Consider the following 8,247-nt stretch of genomic DNA (forward strand, 5'->3'; position numbering starts at 1 on the left):
TATGCCATGGTAGAAGCCACAGAATAACATATTTACTGAAATCTATGAGCACAGAAATGGGTTTAAAATCTTCTTTCTAAAGGTCGCACATTATATCTAGGCATTTCCTCACCATCTCTTACCACTTCAGCTACTGTGTTCTCCTCCGGTTCTCTTTCAGGTCAAAATCTTCAGGAAAGCACCAAGGGATCTAAGGGCAGAGAATGCACCAGTAATCTGGATCCCAGTCATGATAATAAGGGATCAAAAGCCATGGATGCTGGAGCAGACCAGAGGGAACAGGTAACATGAATCGATTTATAGGGTCAGCTTCAAAATCCAGCACAGTCCAACCACCTCAAAACTGTGTGGCCTGAATCTTTTACCTAATCCTGAAGTGCAGCCATGTCTCTGATGGAGGGTAGCCAGAGAACAGCCGCCAAGAGATGCTGCATATTTGATGCAGAAGGAAGGGCTGGAAATTGGCCATCCCTTTCCCCATTACCCCAAACATCCAGTGAATCACAGACATGTTGGATTGGGAAGGACCTCAAGAAGTCATTTAGTCCATTTTCCTGTGCTGAGGTAGGATTACTTAAATCTAGAGGAACCCTACGGGTGATTGTCCAACTATTCTTAACAACCTCCAATGATGGAGATTTCACAGCCTCCCTAGGTCACCTGTTCCAGTGCTCAACCACCCTCAGACATGAGGAAAAGCTTTCTAACTTGATCTTAAATCTCCCTTGCCAAAGTTTAAGCCTATTATGCCTTGTCCTAAATTCAGAGGACATGAAGAACCATCCATCGCCGTTCTATTTACAACATCATCTTAGAAAATGGTGATCATTTCCCCCCTCAGTCTTTTTGTCTCTAGACTAGACATGTCCTGTTCTTTCACCCTCTCCAGTCTGTTTACATCTTTCTTAAAGTGAGTCCCCAATAACTGAACACAGCACGGCAGCTAAGTCCTCACCCGAGCCCTGTAGAGCAAGACTCTTACCTGCTATATCTTACTTAACAACATCCCAGAATGACACTAGTTTTTTTTTTACACCATCGTGTTGTTCACTCAAATGCATTCTGTGTGCCACTAGAATGCCTTTTCTGCAGTACTGCTGCCATGACACTACACCCCTTTTTGTGCTGGCGACCCTAATTTTCCATTATGACGTGGAGCACTTTGCACTTCACTGAATTTCATCCTATTGATTTGAGGGCCATTTTCCAATGTATCAAGATCACTTTGAGCTGAGTTTACAGGCATACCCTCCACTCCATCGTCCAAGTAGTTCATGTCCGCACACCCCTCCCACTCACCATTTCTCTTTCCTCCCCCACCAGGGCTCAGAAGTCACCTATGTGGTCATAGCACTCTCAGCTTTGGAAGCCCACACAAACCAGTCGAAAACCAACGCCCAGCCTGCTGAAGAGGAACATGTGCTGTATAGCGAGGTGGTGAAAAAGCATGTTCAGAAGCCAGATAAATAAGGAGGTGAATTCCTCTCCAAGTCTCTGCATATTCTTCCCGTCTTCCAGGAATCTCTATACTTAACTGTTTATACTCCAAGAGAATATAGAAATATGTTAGGAAGGTGGTTGATCAACAAGATAAGCCTAGACAAAGGAAAGTCGATTTCCATGTCTGCATGGATCAAGCCAACTGGCAGATAAGATAAACAGCATGGCTTCTATGACGCTGCTAGGTCTGATACCCATTCTTGCCCAGGATGCAGGCATTGGCTAAGAATTAACAATCTCATAGCCAGGTCAACTGTGTGCTCAAAATAGATTTTAGATATTAGTCTGATAAGAATGTCTTCCGGGTTTAGAATCTATTAAATGCTTGCATACGGCTGCCTGCATTAAGCTTCCTGAACATTTATATACTGCATGGTATATGGTGGTAGCTGGGTGTTTGCTCTGAAACTGTGAACGCCCACAGACTGGAGAAAGGTACGAGTTTGCCACAGGAGGTATAATTTCCTGCCCAACAAAGGAAGGCCCTACAGACACCAGGCAAGCCACTGGGGAACAGCAGAGGTAAAAAACAATTAGTTCATTGCGACCCCTGAAGAGGAGACACATCCACCCTCTTGAACACTGGGGGAAGGGAATCAAAATCCGTAACAAGAAGAACCTGCACCTTTTTAGCTGTTTGATCTGTGAATGGCCAGAGATTCTGAACTGAAACCAGAGATCCCCAGGGGCTGCCTCCTAGGCTTGCCATGAAATTGACAAACACAACGAGAGTTCTGTGGCACTTTAAAGACTAACACATTTAATTTTTGTAGGCATAAGATTTCGTGAGGCTCAGCTCACTTCATCAGATGCAGAGGTAGAAATCATGCAGCAAAACAAAACAAAACAAAACAAAATGTTTTGCTGCATCATTTCTACCTCTGCGTGACCTCCCTTTTCTCCTCCAATGGAAAAGACCCATGGAGATGATTTAAGAAATGAGGGAAATCTCACCTGTGTTGATGCCGCTCACGGTGATGTTCACAGCCCTGCTGCCAAGAGAGAGGACCCACCTCCCGCTCACATTCTTCTTGTACCTGCAGGTGTATTCCCCACTATTGCTGGGACCAGAGTTCAGGATGCTTAGCACATAGGTGTTCATAGATCTGATGCCGGGATCTGTACTGGTGATCTGAAACCCCAAATGCCCAGGGACAATCTCGGCTCCGTCCTTGTAGAAATGAAACCTCTGGTCATGAGCATCTCCAGGGGCTGTACAGGTGATGTTCAGAGGGAGCCCTTCGTTCATCACTCCAGACGGGAGATCCACGCTCAGTCCAGGCTGGGAAGGGGGATCTGAGAGGGACAGGAGAAAGGAGGGGTCAGCAAGGGAACCACAGCTCTGCCGGTGGAATAGAGTTATCTATACTGTATAACGGGCACTGGGACAGCAGAGCGGGTGTCTTATCACTCCTAGCCAGTGCGGCAGTTCTGCTACGGGATGACCTGTCCCGTTCACTAAACTCCATCTGCAGCAGCTTCCACCCCACAGGTGGACGTCCTGGGCATGGCTTACCCTGATACAGACCGGTCGCACAGGCCTGTCTACAGAAAGGAGCCCCAGTATTAAATGGGCAGGAGGGTAACAAGCCAATAACTCTTCGCTATTCACCTCCTCTACACCATGCTTGACTTCATAGACCTTTAATGCTCAAGAAAAGACTCGGAAGAAATATTCATAGATTCGAAGGTCAGAAGAGATCATTGTGATCATTTAGTCTGACCTGTGTAACACAGGCCAGAGCATTTCCCTACGTTCATTCCTGTTTGAACTAGAGTAGATCAAAAGTAGCAGTACAAAAATATGAAATCAAGACACAAACGGCCAGTGATGGACAATCCACTATAAGACTTAGTAAGACAACTTCTTGGGTATGAATGTGTGTGTGAACATGACAGCTCTTTAATATTCTTACACTTACAATAAACGCAGCGTATTGCTTTGTCCCCCTGAATTAGATCCTGCTCGTCTTTTCATTTACAAGTATAATATCTACACGGGTAACAAATATTTGATGATGGGCTGTAGCCGACAAAGGTCTAGCACAATGCAGCAGCTGGAAGTGAAGCTAGACATATCCAGACTGAAAAGATGGGGTACATTTTCCATAGTGAGAGTCATTAACCACTGGATCGTGGTGGATTCTCCATCCCCGACAACTTCTAAATCAAGGCAGGATGTTTTCCTAAAAGATCCACCCTGGAAATTATTGGTGGGCAGTTCTCTGGCCAGTGTGACACAGGAGCTCAGACTAGGTGACCAAAACACTCCCTTCTGGCCTGAGAATCTGAGTCTGTGTTCTCGGGTACCAAAGGGGAGAAGCACCCTCATAAGAACAGCCATGTGGGAATCCTGTCACTGTGTGAGCGCCGGGGGGCACCGAACATGTGGGGGTGACAGTGTCTCCTGGGAGGTACCCGGTACACAAGGGGTTCAGGGAGAGAGACGGGGCTCCAGGGGATGCTGGAGAAGACAAATCATGTCTGTCAATGGGGAAAAAGCAACTTGGTGAGAGAAGGCAGGAAAGCCTCAGCGATCTCCCCCAGAAACCCCCGACCCTCCACCATGCGACAGACCCCAGAGCCAGAGCTGTCTACGGTTGCGGCGTACGGCACCTGTGATCCAAGGGAAATATCAAAGCGAGGCAAGAGTGGATTGAGATGGGAGAACTGGGCCTCGACTGCACCTTCCTCCTGGCCACATCCGTCTCATAGCTACAGGCGTAGGAGCCCGCGATGACCGGATCGGACGTGTGGAGCTGGAGACGGGTCCCCTGCGGGGTGGAGGTGACTCCCAGCTTTATGATGTCCCCATTCTTGAACATCTGGAAGGTAATAGACGCGTAGCTTTTGGGGAGTGAGCACAGGATGGTCACAAGGTCGTCCCAGAGGCCACTGGCAGTCGCAGAGATGGATGGGGCAGCGGGACAGTCTGAGTGTAGTAATGAAAGGGTGGAAGGAGGAATGTACTGGAGTCAAGGTAGAAATGGCAGAGCCAGTGACAGGTCGGGCAGAGCCTAGATGTTAGACCGTTGGGGTAATACACTGGGAGCCAGGACTCCTCAGTTCTATCCCCAGCTCTGGGAGGGGAGTCGGGTCTAGTGGTTAAAGCACTGCAAGCTCGGAGCCAGGACTCCTGGGTTCTCTTTCCATGCCTGGAATAGTATGATTTACGTAGGGGTTATTTTGTCTGTTTGGGAGCAGCATGAAGAGCTGGATGACAGGGCCATCCACCAAGGGCAGGAGACTCTAGGGGTGGAACTGGGCAGGCAGGTGACCCTCCCCACAGCTGAGAGGCTGGGTTCCCACATGTGACAGGATGGGGCAGTGAATCCCCTACTAGACAGCAGGTGAAAGGGGACTTACCCATCACTGGTACCCGGATGGGTTGGCTATGGGGAGAATACATGCTCAACCTGTCCTTCAGCCCCAAGTGTACACAGCTGGACGTTGCGGCCTCACCCATATCAGTTGTCATGACCAGCAACGGCCACCGAGCCGGTTTGGGGGTCACCGTGAAGACAAGCTCTCCGTGCTGATTGTAGAACTGGTAGCTGCTCACCACCTCCACCCGGAGTGCCGAGCATTGGAGTGTGAGATTCTCCCTTGGGAAATACACAGGGTGCTGGGGTTCAGCAAAAACCATGGGGGCTAGCAGGGTGTCTGAGGATGGGAAGGGAGATGCAGGAGAAGTGAGGATCCCCCAGCCAGGTGCTGCCTCCCAATCTCTGCCCCTTGCTGCTCCCTTATCCTTCTCCACAAGATGAATGACACCACCTGTCTGCGCCCCACACACCCCAGAGCTCTGGGTGAATCCCCGGGTCCAACACACCACCCTGCGACCCATGGAGCTGAGGGCAGCAGCCAGTGTCCCATCTAGGGGTGCTCGTTCACACCTGGCCACGATGGGCTGTGCTAGGACTGGTGTAGCTGGGTCGGCTCCATGCGGCTGCACAGACCGGACAGACGAGGGAAGTGGGAGTGGGGGGTGGGGAGATGAGAGGAGATGTCATCCAGGGAGAGAGACTTCTCCGCTGGGGAGTTCCCCAGATTCATGTCCCCCGGACCTGGCTTGCAGCCAGTGCTATACAACACAGGGCTGGGGTCAGGGCCAAGAGCCCCTCTGTTTTAAGGGTGCTCCATTTCCAGCCTCTTAAAGAGGCCTGTAGGAAGGCACTGTGGCGTCCCCCTGAGTCTGGACCCAAGGGAGGGCCCCAGCAGCCTGAGTGGACCAAATCAGGCCCAGCAGACAAGTCTGCCCAGCAACCGAGGGGCCAGGCCACGATAGGACAACCTGGCCAGCCCAACCAGGGGCAGCAGGGCAGAGCCCCGACAGGAAGGGGCAGTATAAAGGACAGGCCCCAGAGCTCAGTCTGGGAGATACCGCTGCCGGAGGCAGACGTGCTGCCCTGCTGGCTGAGGCCTAGGCTGGAGCAGAGCCTCTGACCACCCCTGGCCAACCCGGACCGGGAGACTGGGTAGAGCCTTCACGGAGCTGGACCAGGCAACCAAGACAGAGAGACTGGGCCAGGGTACCCGGACCCAGGGACTGGACTAAGCCACCGGAGCCCCAGGACTGGGCAGAGCCCCCGAAGCAACCCGGGTGGTAGATACCCCCTGAGGCCAGATGGGACCTAGAGGAGCTGCCGGCCACCGAGCCATTCCCCGTGCCCAATGACCTAGAGGAGCTTCTCCTCGAAGAGGAGCTCCCCGTGTTATTGCCCGTGGATGAGGAGGGACTGGCGGGCCTACCCCAGATGGAGTGCCCCAGGAACCCTGAGGAGTCAGGTACCGGGGGGATACGGGGAGGAAGTGGCCCAGGGACAGCCGTAGTCAGTAGCTGGGACAGGGGCAAGCCTCCTAGGGCCCTGGGCTGGTCTTCACACCCTCACCACACACTCACCATCCTGCAGTCCTGTAACGCTCCCTGCACGCCCCTTTAATTCCTGCCAGCCTCCTGGCATCCCCTCTCATCCCACTGCACTCCCTGAAAAGCCTCCAGCCTCCCCTTTAATCCACACAGTTGTCACCTCTAATTCCCCCAACCTCCCCTTTAATTCCCCCAGTCGCCTGAGTCTCCGCAATTTCCATTCCTGGCCCCCATTGCATGTCCTCACCCTGCTTCTGCCTGCCTCTCTGTCTCCTCCCTCTCCTGCCTCTGGGCGGATGAGCTTGCAGAGCCCAGATGATCTCGTTACACGGCCAGTCCATGGCTGCTCCTTCGCGGTCGTCGGGATGTCTTCCCGTGCCCCAGCCCACGAGGCTATGCTGTTCCAAACCCCAACATTTGGGACACGGCCGAGGCGGGAGATGCCCGGGATTTTACAGACGTATCTCAGCTCCACGGCCTATATTGGCCGTTCGAGTTCTGCCAGCAGGTCCATGTCTCGCGCGCAGCCTGAAAACCGGAGACCGCCAGCGACTGCTGTAACCAGCTTTAGCTTCACCGGCCATGCTGCTGTTTGTGCCTTTCTTGCTGGACTTTCTGCCTTCGAACCCTCGTCGGTGGGGACTACCTCCAGCTCCTTGACCTGTTCCACTGGCTCCAGCTCTTGATGCGTGGGTTGATCCTGCCATGTTGGGTTGTCACAGCCCGGCTTTCTATGCATCCATTTCCAGGCCCTGCTTTGCCAAGGTTTCAGCTAATCGTTTCGCCAGGTTCACAAATTCCTCATCCCTGCCTGCCCGGCCGTCAGTGTCATCAGCCAGTCGAAGCTTTGAGACTGTTCGCCCTCTGATACTGAAGGTGCAAACGTGATCTTCTCCAGGGCATCCATTGTTATGTGCTCCACGTAGATGGCAAACAACGCAGGCGAATGGAGGAAGTTTGCAGGACTACAACCGTGCTGTAAAACCATTCCTCTCTTGTGCCACTGACGAGAACTGCACTATCAGCCTGGGCACACACTCGTTTAATGGTAAAAATAAGATTACGACCAAGGCTGGCCTACTTCATGGTTGCCCGGAGACCTTCATGCCAGGCTCTGTCAACACCTTCTTGAAGTCGACAAAGACGTGATAGACGTGCTGTGGGTGTTGTAAAGTATTTCCTGTTGGAGGCCCGGTGCAATTCGAGTTGCGTGACCACTGTGCTGCAGGCTCAGCCTAGCTACAGTTGCTCATGTGGCTATTCTGACCCCGGTCGCACAATATTTTCCGGTTGGTATAGATGCACAGGACTGAGTAACCTTGCAGATGTCTCCCTTTCTGTAGACCATGGCACATAACAAGATGAAATACACGCTCACAGCTGCACATAAAGCAGTGATTCTCAACCAGGGAGCAGAGATCTTCCAGGCGGTGTGAGCCATCCCGTCCCCAGGGCAGCCAAGGTCAGGGAAGGCTGTAAAAAGAGAGCAGATTCTCCCAGCACTGGTGGGTGACACTGAAGTCAGGCTTACCAACCAGCCACAAACAGTGCTTCTGATTCCCTACACTGGTTATCAAGAAGCCACTCCACAAATGCCCACAGCCCCCTTTATTGCATTCCAGCCTCTGGTTCCCAATCAGCCGCTAGGTCCAGTAAAGAGACCAGTTATTTAAACTCTTTGCTCTTTATTAAAAAGGTTCCCTCTGACCCCAAGGGGTCAGCCACAGCACCAGATCAATATGAGTTTGGATCTTACCTAAAATCCCACGCTGCCAGCCCATCCTTTACTAACTAAAACTAAAGGTTTATTGTAAAAAGAAAGAAACAAACCATAAGAGAAATATTAAAGGGTCAAAGCAAATCAGATACATACAGAT

The sequence above is a fragment of the Emydura macquarii genome, unplaced genomic scaffold (genome assembly GCF_026122565.2).
Source record: "Emydura macquarii macquarii isolate MOO-44397 ecotype Brisbane River unplaced genomic scaffold, CSIRO-AGI_Emac_v2 contig_1094, whole genome shotgun sequence".
In the NCBI taxonomy this organism is placed as follows: Eukaryota; Metazoa; Chordata; order Testudines; family Chelidae; genus Emydura; species Emydura macquarii.